Consider the following 19,307-nt stretch of genomic DNA (forward strand, 5'->3'; position numbering starts at 1 on the left):
CCTTGACTAAATGTGCCCGGTCAGGTCGGTAAAAGTGCGGTTTGCATTCCGCGCAAACCCGACAGCTTCTTGTTACTGACCTGACGTCCTCCACCGAGTAAGGCAGGTTGCGGGCTTTTATAAAGTGGTAGGGCCGAGTGACCCCAGGATGGCATAGGTCATTATGGAGGGCCTGCAAACGGTCCTCCTGTATACTGGCGCATGTTCCACGTGAGAGGGCATCCGAGGGCTCATTGAGTTTCCCTGGACGGTACATGATGTCGTAGTTATAGGTGGAGAGTTCAATTCTCCACCGCAAGATCTTGTCATTCTTGATCTTGCCCCTCTGCGTGTTGTTAAACATGAACGCCACGGACCGCTGGTCCGTGATCAGGGTGAACCGTTTTCCCGCCAAGTAATGGCGCCAGTGCCTGACGGCCTCCACAATGGCCTGGGCCTCCTTTTCCACCGCTGAATGCCGAATTTCGGGGCCTTGGAGGGTGCGGGAAAAAAATGCGACGGGCCTGCCCGCCTGGTTAAGTGTGGCGGCCAGGGCGAAATCAGATGCATCGCTCTCCACCTGAAAGGGGATGGACTCGTCAACAGCGTGCATCGTAGCTTTCGCGATGTCGGCTTTCAATTTATCGTAGGCCAATCGGGCCTCTGGCGTTAGGGGAAAAGTCGTGGACTTAATGAGCGGACGGGCTTTGTCCGCGTGATTGGGAACCCACTGCGCATAATAAGAGAAGAAGCCTAAGCATCTTCTCAGTGCTTTTGCACGAGCAGGCAAGGGAAGTTCAGAAAGGGGGCGCATACGGCCTGGATCAGGGCCAATGACCCCGTTTTCCACCACGTATCCTAGGATGGTTAAGCGGCGCGTACGAAACACACACTTCTCCCTGTTGTAGGTCAAGTTCAGGCGAGATGCAGTGCATAGGAAGTTCAGGAGATTCGTTTCGTGGTCCTGCTGGTCATGGCCGCAGATGGTGACATTATCCAGGTACGGGAAGGTAGCCCGCAGCCCGTTCTGGTCCACCATTCGGTCCATAGCACGCTGGAAGACCGAGACCCCATTGGTGACACCAAAGGGAACCCTGAGAAAGTGATACAAGCGACCATCTGCCTCAAAAGCCGTGTATTGTTGTCCTCTGGGCGAATGGGGAGTTGGTGGTAGGCAGACTTGAGGTCTATGGTGGAGAACACCCAGTACTGCGCAATCTGATTGACCATATCAGATATGCGCGGGAGAGGATACGCATCCAGCTGCGTATATCGATTAATGGTCTGACTGTAGTCAATGACCATCCGGGGTTTGTTCCCGCTCTTGACCACCACGACCTGCGCTCTCCACGGACTAGCGCTGGGTTGTATGATCCTTTCTTTGAGGAGCCGCTGAACCTCAGATCTAATGAAGATCCAATCCTCAGCGCTGTAACGCCTACTTTTAGTCGCGATGGGCTTGCAGCCTGGCACAAGATTCTGGAACAGGGAGGGTGTGGTGATCTTCAGCGTCGAGAGGCTACAGGCGGGGCACGTTGGGCAATTTGGAGGCTGCTGCTGTTTTCCCACTGCCAGTGAAGGGAGTGGCCCACCGTACTGTAGGATTACACTCCTCAAGTGGACCATGAAGTTTAGTCTGAGAAGTATTGGCGCGCAAAGATACGGCAACACTAGGAGCTTGAAACGCTCGTAAACTGTGCCTTGCACCTTCAAAGTTACCACGCAACTCCCTAGCACGGTGACAGACCGGGACCTCGATGCCATAGAGATTGTCTGTTTGGCAGGTTGAATCTGGAGTCCACACCGCTTCACAGTGTTTGGGTGGACAAAGCTCTCAGTGCTCCCGCTGTCAAACAGACAATAAATCACGTGGTCATTTACCTGGATATTCATCATAGATTTGTCAAGTCTATGAGGCTTAGCCTGGTCCAGGATGATCGACGCCACCGTTGGTTCATGAGCGCCACTGCAGGCAGCTGAAATCGATGAGGAGGACCCCTGCTGGTCGCTCGCGGTCAGTGTCGACCAACATGGCCGCTCCCATGAGTCGCACGTGGGTGATGGCGCCAAACTCAGCGACCCCTGGTGGTCACACACCTCTGACTCCGTCGACCGTAATGGCGTCGTCCTGGCCTCGCACGTGGACGAACCCCTCGATGACTTCGACGACGAAGACCCGAGCTCTGAAGAATCGCAGGCCGCACTGCCGTTCCTAGGTTTAGATCGGCACACTTTCGAATAGTGCCCTTTCTTACCGCACGCGGTGCACAACACAGCTTTAGCGGGACACCGTTGCCGAGTATGCTTCGCTCCCCCACAGAAGTAGCACCGCGGGCCGCCCGGGGCTGCTGCCGTCGTCTGGCCCGAGTGTGAGCATGCCATTACGCAGCATTTCGAACCCGAGGGACGAGGAGGTATTGGTGACTGCTCCTGCCACGTTGTCTCCACATGGTCCTCCGGATATAATACTAAGCTTTTGGAGGCCGTCTCGAGCATCTCCGCTAGCTCGATTGCCTGGATAAAATTAAGATTACCCTTCTCCAACAGTTTAAGTCGAATGTACGACGATCCGACTCCCGCCACAAACGCATCTCGGGCGAGGTCGTTCATGCTCTGCTCAGCTGACACAGCTTTGCAGTTACAGCCCCTGGCTAGCTGTAGGAGCTCGTTCGCATATTCCTCCATCGTTTCGCCAGACTGCCCTCGTCGAGTGGCTAGGAGGTAACGAGCGTGTATTTCATTGGGTGGTTTGATATCGCGCTTCTTCAGAAGCTCGAGGGCCTTAGTATAATCGGTGGCCGCACGGATCGCGAGGTAGACAGTGTCGCTTACCCTCGCATGGAGGACCCGGAATCTGTCATCATCTGTGGTGACCGCTGCGGAGGCTGCCAGGTAGTCTTCGAAGCACTTCAGCCAGTGGTCGAAGGTGTTAGAAGCGCCCACCGCACGTGGATCTAGTGTAAGGCGTTCCGGCTTCAGGATCTGCTCCATACTCTCTTTTTTTTTCTCTTCGACGAGAGTTTAACAACAGTAAATAAAATTGATGCGCTTCTCAAACACGAGGCCAGAAGCTCGGTAAATGAAAGGCTTTTATTTACTGTAATGAAGCAGTCAGTAATTATATACACTATCCCAGACTGAAGGGGTCCCGGCCAGAGCAGGGACTTTTATACCTCTCCCAGGAGGCGGAGCCCGACTGGGATGTACCACAACACTACAGTACAAAGGTGTAACAACCCCACCCTAACCCCAACAGCAACAAGTAGCACAACCCAACAGTAACATATGTACATCCTTGTAGTACTGGCCAAACCCTGGCTCAGTACTATCCAGTGGGAACCAATGATGGTTCACCACACCTACTCATCTATATGACCAGTCTAATTGGCCAATTCCATCCTCATACCTTCGTAATTCCCCTTCTTTAAGTTTAACACTGATATTTCAGCCCCAATTTTCCTACACTCAATCTGAATGCTAAATTCTATTATACTATGATCACTACTTCCCAGGAGATACTTAACCTTAAGACCATTTATGAAACTTATCTCATTATACATTCCCAAATCCAAAATAGCCTGATCCCGAGTTGGCTCCATAAAATATTGCTCCAAGTAACCATCCTAAATGCACTCAATTAACTCATTTTCTTGGCTGCCATTTACAAGTTGATTCGCCCAATCTATATGAAGATTAAAGTCACCCATCAATAACGCAGGGCTCTTTTTACATTTATTTATTATTTTTTGGTTTAAACTCTTTCCTACATTTTGGCTACTCTTTGGAGGCCTATACAATACATTGATCCATCTCTTCCTTCCATCGGTATTTGTCACTCCCACCGAAATCAACTCCAGATCTTCTGAGCCTAGGTCAGTCCTCAGAACTGTACTTATTTCTTTTCTTATTAGCAGAGCTACCCTACTGCCTTTTCCTTCCCACATGCCCTTCCTAAAAGTCAAATAACCCTGAATATTGATTTTCCAACTTTGATCTCCTTGCAACTATATCTCAGTAATGGCTATTAGATCATAGCAGTTTAGCTATATCTGTGCTGTCAGTTCATTTATCTTGTATTTTATACTACGTGCATTAAAATACAGAACTCTTCATTTTGTTTTTCTATCACTTTTCCTTACACTAAGCCCATCTGTAGGGACAATAGAGCCACTATTTGTTTGTTGCCTTTTATTCCCATGTCTTCCTCTTTTTCTTTCACTTTTCCTGGGTTTCTTACCCAGTTTACATCCCTTCTAACTCCCTGCCTGGATACCCATTCCCTTGCCATACTACTTTAAAGCCTCCCCAACAGCACTAACACACACCCCAGCAAGGATATTAATCCCTGTCCTGTTGGAGTGTAATCCATCCAGTTTGTACAGGTCCCACATTCCCCAGAACCTGTCCCAAAGCCTCAGAAATCTGAAACCCACATGGTGGTCCAGTGGTTAGCACTGCTGCCTCACAGCGCCAGGGACCTGGGTTCAATTCCCAGATTAAGTCACTGTCTGTACAGAGTTTGCACGTTCTCCCTGTGTCTGCGTGGGTTTCCTCTGGGTGCTCTGGTTTCCTCCCACAGTCTGAAAGATGTGCTAATTAGTTGCATTGGCCATGCTAAATTCTCCCTCAGTGTACCCGAACAAGTACTGGAGTGTGACAACTAGGACATTTTCACAGTAACTTCATTGCAGTGTTAATATTTACCTACTTGTGACACTAATAAATAAACTTTAAACACTAGGCCAACACTCTAGCGATTTATTTATCCTTCCTATCCTCCTATTTCTGCTCTCGCCAGTCCATGGCACTGGAAGTAATCCTGATTACTATCTTAGAGGTCCTGCTTCGGAATATATCACCGAAATCCCTATATTTAGCTTTCAGGACCTCAACCCTTTCTTTAATAAATGTCAGTGGTACCAATGCGTACCACGACTAATGGCTCTTTGCCCTCTCCTCCAAAATGTTCAGTAGTTGCTCTGTCACATACTGGACCCTCTCAACTTGTGGAGCCACTATTTGTTTGTTGCCTTTTATTCCCATGTCTTCCTCTTTTACTTTCACTTTTTCTGGGTTTCTTACCCAGTTTACATCCCTTCTAACTCCCTGCCTGGATACCCATTCCCTTGCCATTCTACTTTAAAGCCTCCCCAACAGCACTAACATACACCCCAGCAAGAAAAAAAGTGGAGAGGATCTCCAAGAAGATCGCGCATATCGACACGGACATCAAGTTTCTACAAAGATGCAAGAAAGCAGACAAGATACCGAAAGGACTACAGATCACGAACCCACTCAGGTCAACCTGTAACACAGATACTGTGTTTACATTCTGGACCCTAGCAGCAGACCTGCACCCAGGAGTTAGTCATGTTGGAGAGAAGCGTGGTAGCAGTGAATGGAAAAACCTAAAACCATGCAAAAAATGCAGAGAGCAGAAAAGAATAAATAAAGAATCAAAGAAGCATTCTGACCTAAAGACAAGTTCAAGAGACAGTCAGGCAGAGGAAAGTCACCAGAGAAAAGCTTCAAAGAAACAGCAGTGCCAGCTTGGATTTCAGCAATATCTTACAGCTGAAACTAGACTTTAAATTTTTTGAACATTAATCCACTTGTCCTGATTGATTTGATTGCATCATTGGGGACTTCAGAGAAAAAGATTCCTTAGATTCAGGATTGATTTGGGTTTGAATAAAAAAACAGAAGCTCAAAAAGTTAACAGGTTGCTTTATTCAGTAGGCCCAATAGTGGATGACATTATTACTAGAAAAGGAATTAACTGCTAAGTTTAAAGAAGCACTAAAATCAGTCAATGTTTATTTTAACCTATTAAATAACAAAATCCACGAAAGGGCTAAACGTAATAAGACTGTCCAGCAGCCTGGAGAATCTATTGACTCATTCATTAATGATCTGTACAGGATGGTTTAGAATCATAGAATCCTACAGTGCCAGGAGAATCGTGCGCCCAGTGTCTGCGCGCCCTGCGGGTCCTAGCTCGAGCTTGCGACTGTAAAGCTGTTTCAGCAGCTCAGAACATGGAGGATCTGATCCGTGAAGCCTACGTTCCGGGTGTTGAGTCTACTTACATTCGGCAGCGCCTGCTTGAACAGGATGGCCTGGATCTCCGGAAAACGGCCACGATGGCTGAATCACTAGAAGCGGCCTCTTGCAATCTCGGAGCCTACCCCGCATCCCGTTCCATCGACGGTTCCACCGCGACGGCTGTTCCAGTGGGGCCCAAATGCTATTTTTGTGGCCTATCCAAGCACCCTTGGCGTCGCTTCCCGGCGAAGGATGCGATCTGCTCCGGATGTGGTAAGCTAGGCCACTTCGTTAAAGCCTGCCGGGCGAAGCCGATCCCAAAGTCTCGTGGCGCCACGTGTGTTCCGCGGGCGCAGCCATCTTTAATGCAGTCGGCGGCTGTGCGCGAATCGCCATCTTTAATGCGGTCACCGGAAGTGCGGGAGTCGCCATCTTTGATGCGGTCGCCAGATGTGCGGGAATCGCCATCTTTGATGTGGTCGCCGGATGTGCGGGAGTCGCCATCTTTGATGCGGTCACCGGATGTGCGGGAGTCGCCATCTTTGGTGCGGTCGCCGGATGTGCGGGAGTCGCCATCTTGGATGCCGTCATCAAGACGCGCCGAGCACGAACCTTTATCCGTGACATCATCAGACGGACGAAGATGGGTTCTTCCTGGAATCGACGGTGGCATCGATTTGCCTGGACCAGTCACAGCCTCACCAACTCTCCAAGTCAATAATGGAGATCAAGGTAAATGACCATGCAGAAAACTGCCTGTTCGACTGCGGGAGCACAGAGAGTTTTATACACCCTCGCACAGTGCGTCAATATGCCCTTCCCGTGTGGCCCTGGAGCCAGACCATCTCCATGGCTTCGAATTCCCACTCAGTGGAGGTCCTCGGGTGCTGTTTGGTGACGCTGACGGTACAGGGCACAGTCTACGAGCGTTTTCGACTCCTCGTGCTGCCGCGACTCTGTGCAGCTGTACTGTTGGGGTTAGATTTCCTCACCCATCATAGGAGCGTCACCCTGCAGTATGATGGCCCTTATCCCCCGCTCTCTGTCTGCAAGGCGCCGTCACTGCAGCGTCCCCCGCGCACCACCTGCAGTCTCTCGTGGCGCCACGAGACTTTGGGATCGGCTTCGCCCGGCAGGCTTTAACGAAGTGGCCTAGCTTACCACATCCGGAGCAGATCGCATCCTTCGCCGGGAAGCGACGCCAAGGGTGCTTGGATAGGCCACAAAAATAGCATTTGGGCCCCACTGGAACAGCCGTCGCGGTGGAACCGTCGATGGAACGGGATGCGGGGTAGGCCCCGAGATTGCAAGAGGCCGCTTCTAGCGATTCAGCCATCGTGGCCGTTTTCCGGAGATCCAGGCCATCCTGTTCAAGCAGGCGCTGCCGAATGTAAGTAGACTCAAGATTACCCCCCCCGCCCTTTATTCGATAATCTCACCCCGGATTGCAGGCCTATAGCCACCAAAAGTAGGCACTATAGTGCAGAAGACCGGGCCTTCATTTGGTCTGAAGTACAACGTTTGCTCAAGGAAGGGATTATCCAGGCCAGCACCAGCCCCTGGAGGGCGCAGGTGTTCGTAGTTAAGTCGGGGGAGAAAGGGATTGACTATTGGCAGACCATAAACAGGTATACGCAACTAGATGCGTACCCTCTTCCCCGCATCACGGACATAGTCAACCGCATCGCGCACTATAGGGTTTTCTCTACAATTGATTTAAAATCGGCTTACCACCAGCTCCCTATCCGCTCGGAGGATCACCCATATACTGCCTTTGAGGCGGACGGTCGCCTCTACCAGTTCCTCCGAATCCCCTTTTGTGTCACCAATGGGTTCTCAGTTTTCCAACAGGCCATGGATCAAATGGTGGACCAGCACGGGCTACGGGCCACCTTCCCGTATCTGGATAACGTCACCATCTGCGGCCATGACCTGCAGGACCATGATGCCAACCTACAAAAATTCTTCCGTACGGCCACTCTCCTGAATCTGACATATAATGAGGTGAAGTGTGTCTTTCGGACACGCCGCCTCGCCATCCTTGGGTATGTGATAGAAAATGGTGTCCTTGGTCCCGACCCAGCCCGTATGCGTCCCCTTATGCAGCTTCCCCTCCCTACTACCCTCAAAGCACTGAGGAGATGCCTGGACTTCTTCTCCTACTATGCCCAGTGGGTTCCCCGTTATGCGGATAAAGCCAGTCCGCTCCTAAAATCGACCTCTTTTCCCCTGGCGGAGGAGGCCCGTCGGGCCTTCAACGACATCAAAGCGGACATCGCGAAGGCCGCGATGCATGCTGTGGATGAATCCATCCCATTCCAAGTGGAAAGTGATGCGTCTGACTTTGCCCTAGCCGCCACCGTTAACCAAATGGGCCGTTGGGTGGCCTTTTTCTCCAGGACCCTACAAGGCCCTGAGAGTCGACACTCCTCGGTTGAGAAGGAGGCCCAGGCCATCGTGGAAGCCGTCCGGCACTGGCGCCATTATCTGGCGGGCCAACGGTTCACTTTAATTACGGACCAGCGGTCCGTTGCCTTCCTGTTTAACACCAGGCAGAGGGGCAAGATTAAGAATGACAAGATCTTGCGGTGGAGGATTGAGCTCTCCACCTACAGATATGACATCATGTACCGGCCTGGGAAGCTCAATGAGCCCCCAGGCACCCTGTCCCGTGGAACATGTGCCAGCGCCCAACTGGACCAGCTACAGTCCCTCCATAACGATCTCTGTCACCCGGGGGTCACCAGATTTTTCCACTTTGTCAAAGCCCGTAACCTGCCCTTCTCCCTCGAGGAAGTCCGGACGATTACCAGGCAATGCAGCGTCTGCGCAGAGTGCAAACCGCAGTTCTACCAGCCAGGTGGGGCGCACCTTATAAAGGCCACTCGGGCGTTTGAGCGCCTTAGCATTGATTTTAAAGGCCCCCTCCCTTCCTCTAACCGCAATGTTTATTTTCTGAATGTCATCGACGAATACTCGCGTTTCCCTTTTGCCTTCCCCTGCTCAGACATGACCATGGCTACGGTGATTCGGACCCTGAACACGCTCTTCACCCTGTTCGGCTTTCCATCCTATATTCATAGCGACCGTGGGTCCTCATTCATGAGTGACGAGCTGAGGCAGTACCTGCTCGCCAAAGGCATTGCCTCCAGCCACACCACTAGCTATAACCCCAGGGGTAATGGTCAAGTAGAGCTGGAGAACGCAACCGTCTGGAAGGCTGTTCTATTAGCACTACAGTCTAGGGGCCTTCCAGTCAGCCGTTGGCAAGACGTCCTCCCGGACGCATTACATTCAATTAGGTCACTCCTGTGTACAGCGACCAATTCGACCCCTCACAAGCGGATGTAAACTTTTCCCAGAAAGTCCTCCTCGGGTACTTCGCTCCCAGATTGGCTGATGTCCCCGGGGCCCGTTCTGCTTCGGAAGCATGTCCGGACCCATAAGGCAGACCCCTTGGTCGAGGAGGTCCAATTGCTCCACACTAATCCTCAATATGCTTATGTAGCGTACCCTGACGGGCGGGAAGACACGGTCTCTGTCCGCGACCTGGCACCCGCAGGTGCCCCTGAGGCCACCACATCCCTCCGCCCCTCTGTCCCTTGTGTCGAGAGCCCAGAGCCCGCTACAGCCCTCCACCCCCCAGCGCCAGTTCCAACTGTTACCAACTACACCACCAGGGCCACAGCTCACTCCACTCACCCCTATGTACAGCTCGCTTGAGTCGCCGGTGCCGTCGCCATGCAGTACCCGACTGTTGGACGGGACGACGGATGGGTCTGCCTCACACCACCTGGCGCCTCCTCTCAACGCTCACGGCATGGAGCCTGGACTCTGGTCCCTGCTCGGACTACCCTGCGACCTGCACTACGACGATCACAACGGCGGATCAAGCCATCGGTTCGTCTGGACTTGTGATATTGTTTCCGCTTCACTCCCGTGTTGTTTTTTTAAAGGAGGGGTGAATGTGGTGGACCTCAGTTGTGCCTTTGTCCTACTTGGACCACCGTTGTGTGTTTGTTATGCCTGGGCACATCCCCTGCTGGCTCGGCTCCTCCCCTCGTCACCTAGTATAAAGGTGGCTGTCTCCTCCCCCTTGCTCAGGCCGGGTCGGTTACCTGTTGGGATGTGCTCCTGATTCTGTTATGAATAAAAGCCTACAGTTGTATTGGCACACAAGTAGTCTTTTGCCTAATTGATAGCGCATCACACCGCAAGTTCCCAAGAGCTCTATCAAGAAAGAGTATTCTGACTGGGACTCAACTCTGAACTGTTTTCCCCTTTGCAGAACAAGCTTGTCCATTTTCATTCAGATGTCAGAAAGCCCTCATTGATCAGAGCAGCCAACCTACTCAGATAGTTACCACAATGCATCCAGTGCAGGAGATACAAGAGAGCAACCAACAACCAGATAAGCCTCAACTTCCAGCGTTGACAACTGTTGGTGAGCTTAACCCTGTGACCACAGGGAAAGCAGTGCAACTCTGAGCCAGCATGACAGTACCACAGGTAATGATGTAACCAAGTAGCAACCATCCATTCACAGCCGCACACCACATAGCCAAACACAAAGTTTTAAAGTTTATTTTTTAGTGGCACAAGTAGGCTTATATTAACACTGCAATGAAGTTATTGGGAAAATCCCCTTGGTTAAATCCCAAAAGTTAGCTTACTAAAACAAAACCACATCCTCATAACAGAAATGGCCATCTTCAATCACAGAGGACATAGCAATGATCCCCATGCTAAAAGAAGATGAGGCAAAAAACGACCATGAAGACGAGTCCACCCCGCAAGAAACAGGATGGAACCACCCATCGCCACAACTGGCGAATCGACAAAATGAAAATATATGCAGATATCAGAATAACATCCAGGTCAGCAGAGTTTCCCTGCAACAACAGAGCCAACTACTCCTCTGACAATAACGCAAATGAGACATAGTCGGGTATGAGACCTCTGGACTGCCTGAGGCTATGAATGCAGAGACTTGAACAGGGAGATAGGGTGATAATAATGATAAAAATGCACGGGGTAAACTTAAATAAACTGAAATACTGCAAAGGCTTGGGGGGAGGTGTTATATAAGGGTTTTGCACACAAAGGGTTAATGTGGGACTGAGGGCAGTACACAGCGATGTAAGAAAACGCATGACCCACAGCTGGTGATCAGTCCTGTGTTAGACAGAGCCACGTGCAAAGCAAACATGGAGACAGCTCCTAGTTTGAAGCCTTTACTGTACAGATGTACATAAAGCTGCCCTTGGAAAGGTAAATACAAATAGAATATTAAGGGATCCAAGCTGATAGGCCCCTCCAATCAGAGGGCTCATTAGGATCACTGGGGGCAATGTTCCAAGGCCGTAGCTCCCTGTTGGTGGGATGGAGCCTCTAGCTCTCACGCTCCCCTAGAATAGTCCAGGGAGACTGCCTGTGTGAACTTGGTATTAATGGGGGTATTAGCAAAGCAGCCAGCCTTGCGAAACCACCACTAATGGGAGATTAATTAGAACATAGAACATAGAACAGTACAGCACAGAACAGGCCCTTCGGCCCACGATGTTGTGCCGAGCTTTATCTGAAACCAAGATCAAGCTATCCCACTCCCTATCATCCTGGTGTGCTCCATGTGCCTATCCAATAACCGCTTAAATGTTCCTAAAGTGTCTGACTCCACTATCACTGCAGGCAGTCCATTCCACACCCCAACCACTCTCTGCGTGAAGAACCGACCTCTGATATCCTTCCTATATCTCCCACCACGAACCCTATAGTTATGCCCCCTTGTAATAGCTCCATCCACCCGAGGAAATAGTCTTTGAACGTTCACTCTATCTATCCCCTTCATCATTTTATAAACCTCTATTAAGTCTCCCCTCAGCCTCCTCCGCTCCAGAGAGAACAGCCCTAGCTCCCTCAACCTTTCCTCATAAGACCTACCCTCCAAACCAGGCAGCATCCTGGTAAATCTCCTCTGCACTCTTTCCAGCGCTTCCACATCCTTCTTATAGTGAGGTGACCAGAACTGCACACAATATTCCAAATGTGGTCTCACCAAGGTCCTGTACAGTTGCAGCATAACCCCACGGCTCTTAAACTCCAACCCCCTGTTAATAAAAGCTGACACACTATAGGCCTTCTTCACAGCTCTATCCACTTGAGTGGCAACCTTTAGAGATCTGTGGATATGGACCCCAAGATCTGTCTGTGCCTCCATAGTCTTCAGAACCCTATCTTTGACCCTGTAATCCACATTTAAATTAGTCCTACCAAAATGAATCACCTCACATTTATCAGGGTTAAACTCCATTTGCCATTTTTCAGCCCAGCTTTGCATCCTATCTATGTCTCTTTGCAGCCTACAACAGCCCTCCACCTCATCCACTACTCCACCAATCTTGGTGTCATCAGCAAATTTACTGATCCACCCTTCAGCCCCCTCCTCTAAGTCATTCATAAAAATCACAAAGAGCAGAGGACCAAGCACCGATCCCTGCGGCACTCCGCTAGCAACCTGCCTCCAGTCCGAAAATTTTCCATCCACCACCACCCTCTGTCTTCGATCAGACAGCCAGTTACCTATCCAATCGGCCAACTTTCCCTCTATCCCACACCTCCTTACTTTCATCATAAGCCGACCATGGGGGACCTTATCAAACGCCTTACTAAAATCCATGTATATGACATCAACCGCCCTACCTTCATCAACACACCTAGTTACCTCCTCAAAAAATTCTATCAAATTTGTGAGGCACGATTTGCCCTTCACAAATCCGTGCTGACTATCCCGGATTAATCCGCATCTTTCTAAATGGTCGTAAACCCCATCCCTAAGGACCTTTTCCATCAATTTACCAACCACTGAAGTAAGACTAACCGGTCTATAATTACCAGCATCATTTCTATTCCCTTTCTTAAACAGAGGAACAACATTCGCCACTCTCCAGTCCTCTGGCACCATCCCCGTGGACAGCGAGGACCCAAAGATCAAAGCCAAAGGCTCTGCAATCTCATCCCTTGCCTCCCAAAGAATCCTAGGATATATTTCATCAGGCCCAGGGGACTTATCGACCTTCAGTTTATTCAAAACTGCCAGTACATCCTCCCTCCGAACATCTATTTCCTCCAGCCTATTAGCCTGTAACACCTTCTCTTCCTCAAAAACATGGCCCCTCTCCTTGGTGAAGACTGAAGAAAAGTATTCATTCATCACCTCGCCTATCTCTACTGACTCCATACACAAGTTCCCACTACTGTCCTTGACCGGCCCTAACCTCACCCTGGTCATTCTTTTATTCCTCACATAAGAGTAAAAAGCCTTGGGGTTTTCCTTGATCCGACCCGCCAAGGACTTCTCATGTCCCCTCCTAGCTCTCCTAAGCCCATTTTTCAGCTCATTCCTTGCTAACTTGTAACCCTCAATCGAGCCATCTGAACCTTGTTTCCTCATCCCTACATAAGCTTCCCTCTTCCTTTTCACAAGACATTCCACCTCTTTTGTGAACCATGGTTCCCTCACTCGGCCATTTCCTCCCTGCCTGACAGGGACATACCTATCAAGGACACCCAGTATTTGATACCTTGAAAAAGTTCCACTTTTCATTAGTTCCTTTCCCTGATATTTTCTGTTCCCAATTTATGCCCCCTAATTCTTGCCTAATCGCATCATAATTACCTCTCCCCCAATTGTAAACCTTGCCCTGCCATACGGCCCTATCCCTCTCCAATGCAATAACAAAAGACACCGAATTGTGGTCACTATCTCCAAAGTGCTCTCCCACAACCAAATCTAACACTTGGCCCGGTTCATTTCCCAGTACCAAATCCAATTTAATTGGCTGCCTTTGTGGAAGAGATAGCTCCACAGTGATGGGACTTTGTCAGGGAGCCTTGCAGCCACAGTTCCCCAGTACTGCGTCAAATTTTCCACCTGATAGTTTAACCAGGTTAAATAGGCATGCAAAGGAATTCTGTGCCAGCATGTTACAGGTTCCTGTGCCAACCTACATAATGGCATAGTGGGTTGGGGGATTCCTTTACTTCCTTTAGCATTACGCCGGAATCCTACTGCCTCACCTGCCACGCTATCGTAGCGGGCGAGGAGTGGACAACGGAAAGGTCTGTTGACCTCGGGCGGGAATTTCCGTTCTCACTTGAGTGAGGCCGCAAAATCCAATACAATTGTCGATGTCGAAGCTGGAATGTGTAATGTCCTGTGTTTGTCACTTGGTGTCAGCACTGAGCATTCGGTGCTCAGCTGTCAGAAAGGTTGAATCATGAGTCGAAAATCCTGGAATATACCAATCAAATTCCAATCAATGATCCCACTCGACAAGTTAAACTGTAATCTCATGTGATGCCTGAACAGCAGAATTAAACAATTCTAGTTTGGCATGCAGGGAAGTGGAAAGGGACTGGAGAAAGAGCTAAACATTGGATCAGACCCCAAGCTTATAACTGTCACCTCTCTAAAGCTGCAAACTGTGGCTGAAGCAAAGAAGTGTTGGATCACAATCTGACACTGTCTCAAACGTCAAAAGTAAAGATACCCATTCAGCAATAATCACAGGTGATAATGTCAATGGGTGGAATTTTCCATTCTGGAGAACTAGCGTGCTGGAAAGTTGGTGTGATTCTGCCGAGTGGCGGACAGGATTTATCCACCTGATTTTCTGCTTTTCTGCTCATTAGTTATACATCAATGAGGACCTTGTCGAACCTCGTGGTGGGGCGGGCAGGGATTTGTCCGCTCCAGCATTACTTGATGGGTACAAAGACCCTGGCACCAGTTTTAAACAGCACCCACACAGAGATTCACTCATTGCAGGTCTGGTACGTTGTGAACTCCTGTATCACCATGTCATTCACACACACCAAACACTTGACTCCACAGATCAGCAAGGTCCCCCCTAGGGATTCTCCTGCAGGCCATCCAGGAAAGACGGGAGGACCCCTTTCCAAGGGGTAGAATTGGAGGGCCTCCCATCTGCCTAGGCCGGCCTGGAAATAATTCTCCAGGGAGATAAGCACCTGTTACCAGAAGCAAAGGACTGCCCTGCAGTGCGGGAAATGAATGAATAATCTGGTGCACTGTGCCAGGGTAAATCATAGAAATCATAGAAACCCTACAGTACAGAAAGAGGCCATTCGGCCCATCGAGTCTGCACCGACCACAATCCCACCCAGGCCCTACCCCCATATCCCTACATATTTTACCCGCTAATCCCTCTAATCTACACATCCCAGGACACTAAGGGGCAATTTTAGCATGGCCAATCAACCTAACCCGCACTTCTTTGGACTGTGGGAGGAAACCAGAGCACCCGGAGGAAACCCACGCAGACACGAGGAGAATGGGCAAACTCCACACAGACAGTGACCCAAGCCGGGAATCGAACCCAGGTCCCTGGAGCTGTGAAGCAGCAGTGCTAACCACCGTGCCACCATGCTGCCACGCAAATACTTAGAAACTTAGAAACATTCTAAGTATTTGTCATGGCATTTATTTTATGATTGTGAGGTTTTGGGACAAGCAGTATTCATCGTCAAGCACCATAGCCTTTCATGCCTTCCTGCAGCATTTTCTTGTCTCCTCTTTTAAGACTGAATGTTATTCCTTTATTAGTTCCTACTCTCCCCATGCACGAACTGAGCACTAAGCAGGACCTATGAAGGGAATAAGTTATCATTGACTGTTGTGTCAATACTGTCTGGGTCACCAATCTCCCAGATGCCAAAGCAATTCAGGACATAAACTTGGCAGGCTTCAGATGAATGCAGGGTTATGAGTGTTTCTCAATAATCATGCTGCTGAACCGCTCCCTGTGAGGACAATGCTCATGTAATTCACAGCTTTATATCTATGTTGTTATTTAACAGATCACTGTTAACAAATTGTTTAACAAATACTGATGTCCGATGGCAAATTGGGGCCCAGAATCAGGATGCAGCCTTTGCAATAATCTTGCAGGAGAGTTGGATTAGGGAGCTTTCTGGATGTTACTCCATCTTGAGGCAGTCCTGCACTAACACTGACAATTGTTTTTGATCTGAGAGCTACCTTGTTAAGCTGCTATTACACTGGCATGAGTGCATCCATGAGTGCAATCACATTTCACCCTCTTAACAGATGCCATGGCCACTAACTTGTTGATGTGGAGATGCCGGCGTTGGACTGGGGGAACACTGTAAGAAGTCTCACAACACCAGGTTAAAGTCCAACAGGTTTATTTGGTAGCACATACCATAAGCTTTCGGAGCGCTGCTCCTTCGTCAGATGGAGTGGAAATGTGTTAACTTGTTGCCATTATGGTTGAAAGGACTGCACCATGTGTAACCACTTAAGGATTAGTGCAAATGAAATGCTTATCACATTCAGTTAAAAGTTAAAGTTTATTTATTAGTCACACGTAAGGCTTACATTAACACTGCAATGAAGTTACTGTGAAATTCCCCTAGTTGCCACACTCCGGCACAATAAGCACCAAATTGTGATGCTTAGTAAAGGTTGGTGTTCAGCAGCCAATAGAATAGAACACTGATCCTCATCAATCTCGGTTCTCTGAGTGCCTTGTCTCTTGGGTGAAGTTCGTCTTTGTCTACTCTTGATGATGTTGCACACTTAGTATCTTACAAACTGTTGTAGGGAAATATCAGGGATCGTGTCCTTTATATTTTAATTTATATGTCCGTTCATATGTTATTTAATTTCAGTATAATACATGCAGGGCTACATAGAGCAAGCCCAGAGGGCCAGACCTCACCAGAGGGAAGGGTTAATGCAGGCAGCCAGAGGCCTGTTCTGCCAACAGGTAATGATTAACGCATGCTATCAACTTCTGATGTGCGGGGGATCGCTCGACTTATCACGACAATAAGAGAACCGACATTAAGTCAGCCAGGCTCCATATAGTCTAGGGATGGTATAGTCTTCCATAAAACACCATCATCTAGCAGAGGGAGGTAATGATTAACACATCAGTGCAAGTCAGTTGGGCAAATACAACGGCTTTGACATTATAATCAGGTAAACGGAACTGCCCAAGAAACTGATTAACAAAGTTGTACTGAACAATGCAGTCTGCATAACGAGATTAAAAGAGCCATTTTGTATCCAACTCAAGGAATTAATATGCGAATGTAAACCTTTGTGACTCGGAACAATATATTAACCTGTACCAAATATACCAGGGGCAGAGAAGACTCACAGGCAACCTGAGATTTCAGGCCCGAGTTCAGCTCTCCCTCATGCACGTGGAATAAAAGCTTTTCTTGAAGTTCGTTCTGGTCTCCCTCCTACACAAACCCTTACTTTATACACTGTTCCCAGCTTGGCTCTGTGTCATATTAGATCACCCCCATTTCTGTACAGCTGACTGGTCAGTCATTACCTAACTGCCCTTTCATGATGATACCTTGAGCCTGGTTTAGGGCATCGTCATTCCGGAAGCTCCAGATTTGTGCTTTGTTGCTGTTTATTCACAAACAATCACCACTTAACGAGGCCCGTTTCACAGCTATTTGGCTAGACATGTTTACAGTCATTGGTGGTTAAAAGTATAACAGCCTCCTTGGGGCCATTGACATTCTCACAACTTTTTAAAAAATGATCTTTACTTTGTCTGAATTGGCCCTTTCCATCACTTCTTGATGTGGAGATGCCGGCATTGGACTGGGGTAGGCACAGTAAGAAGTCTCACAACACCAGGTTAAAGTCCAACAGGTTTATTTGGTAGCACGAGCTTTTGGAGTGCTGCTCCTTCATCACGTCTTGCCATTGTAGAGAACTGTAGCTAACATTCATCCAGCATGCTTTTGTGGTGATGTTACATATAGAATACTATTTTAACTGATATACTTAAGGATATGACAGCTAAGTCATAACAGTACTATAATAAATTAAACTCAGTCCTACAGAAAGGTTGTTCACACCCAGTCTGTCAAGACTCCTCATGATTTTGAATAACTCTATCAAATCTGTAGCAGGACTTGTTTATTCTTGCACTTCAAACCCCTTGTAATAGGCTTTCCCAATTGCTTGCTGTATCTGCATGCTAATGTTCTGCATTACTTGTACCACCCAAGCCTCTATGAACATGTACAAGTTTCACACCTTTTTAAAAAATATTCTGCTCTCGTATTCTTACAGCGAGGGTGAATAATCTCACACTTCCCCACACTATCTGCCACCTCATGGCCCACTCCCTTCAGCTGTCCACATCATTCTGCAGCCTCTTTGTGTCCCCTTCACAGCTTCACCCCTCTTCACACCTTAGCTGTGTTACATTAGAAAACATAAGATACATTATTCACTATTTCTTCATCTAAGTCAATAATATATAATCTGTAAATCATAGAATCCCTACAGTGCAGAAGGAGGCCATTCGGCCCATCGAATCTGCACCGACCACAATCCCACCTAGGCCCTATCTCCATAACCCCAAGTATTTACCCTAAGCTAATCCCCTTGACACTAAGGGGCAATTTAGCATGGCCAATCCACCTAACCCGAACATCTTTGGACTGTGGGAAGAAACTGGAGCACTCGGAGGAAACCCACACAGACACGGAGGATACGCAAACTCCACAGTGAGACCTAAACCAGGAATCAAACCCAGGTCCCTGGCACTGTGAAGCAGCAGTGCTAACCACTGTGCTACTGTGCTGCCCGTAAATAGCTGAAGCCACAGCAATGATCCTTGCAGTACTCCTCTAAAGTCACTAACTTATCTATCCCTATTCTCTGTTTTTCATCTGTGTTTTTTATTTGTTCACTGGATGTGGGCATCGCTGGCTGTGCCAGCATTTATTGCCCATCCCTGAGGGCATTTAAGAGTCAACCACATTGCTGTGGGTCTGGCGTGACATGTAGGCCAGACTAGGTAAAGATGACAGATTTCCTTCCCTAAAGGACATTAATGAACTAAATGGGTTTTTACAACAATTTACAATGATTTCATGGTCATCATTAAACTTCTAATTCCAGATTTTTATTGAATTCAAATTTTACCATCTGCCATGGTGGGATTCGAACCTGGGCCCCCAGAGCATTACCCTGAATTACCAGTCCAACGACAATACCACTGCCTCTCTCCTGTTAATCTTTTATTCATTAAGAAGTCTCACAAGACCCGGTTAAAGTCCAATAGGAGACTCGTCTGATGAAGGAGCAGCGCTCTGAAAGCTCATGATTCCAAGTAAACCTGTTGGACTTTAACCTAGTGTTATGAGATTTCTTACTGTGCCCACCCCGGTCCAAGCCCAGCATCTCCACCTCATAACTA

Source organism: Mustelus asterias, chromosome 1 (assembly GCF_964213995.1).
Source record: "Mustelus asterias chromosome 1, sMusAst1.hap1.1, whole genome shotgun sequence".
NCBI classification, from domain to species: Eukaryota; Metazoa; Chordata; class Chondrichthyes; order Carcharhiniformes; family Triakidae; genus Mustelus; species Mustelus asterias.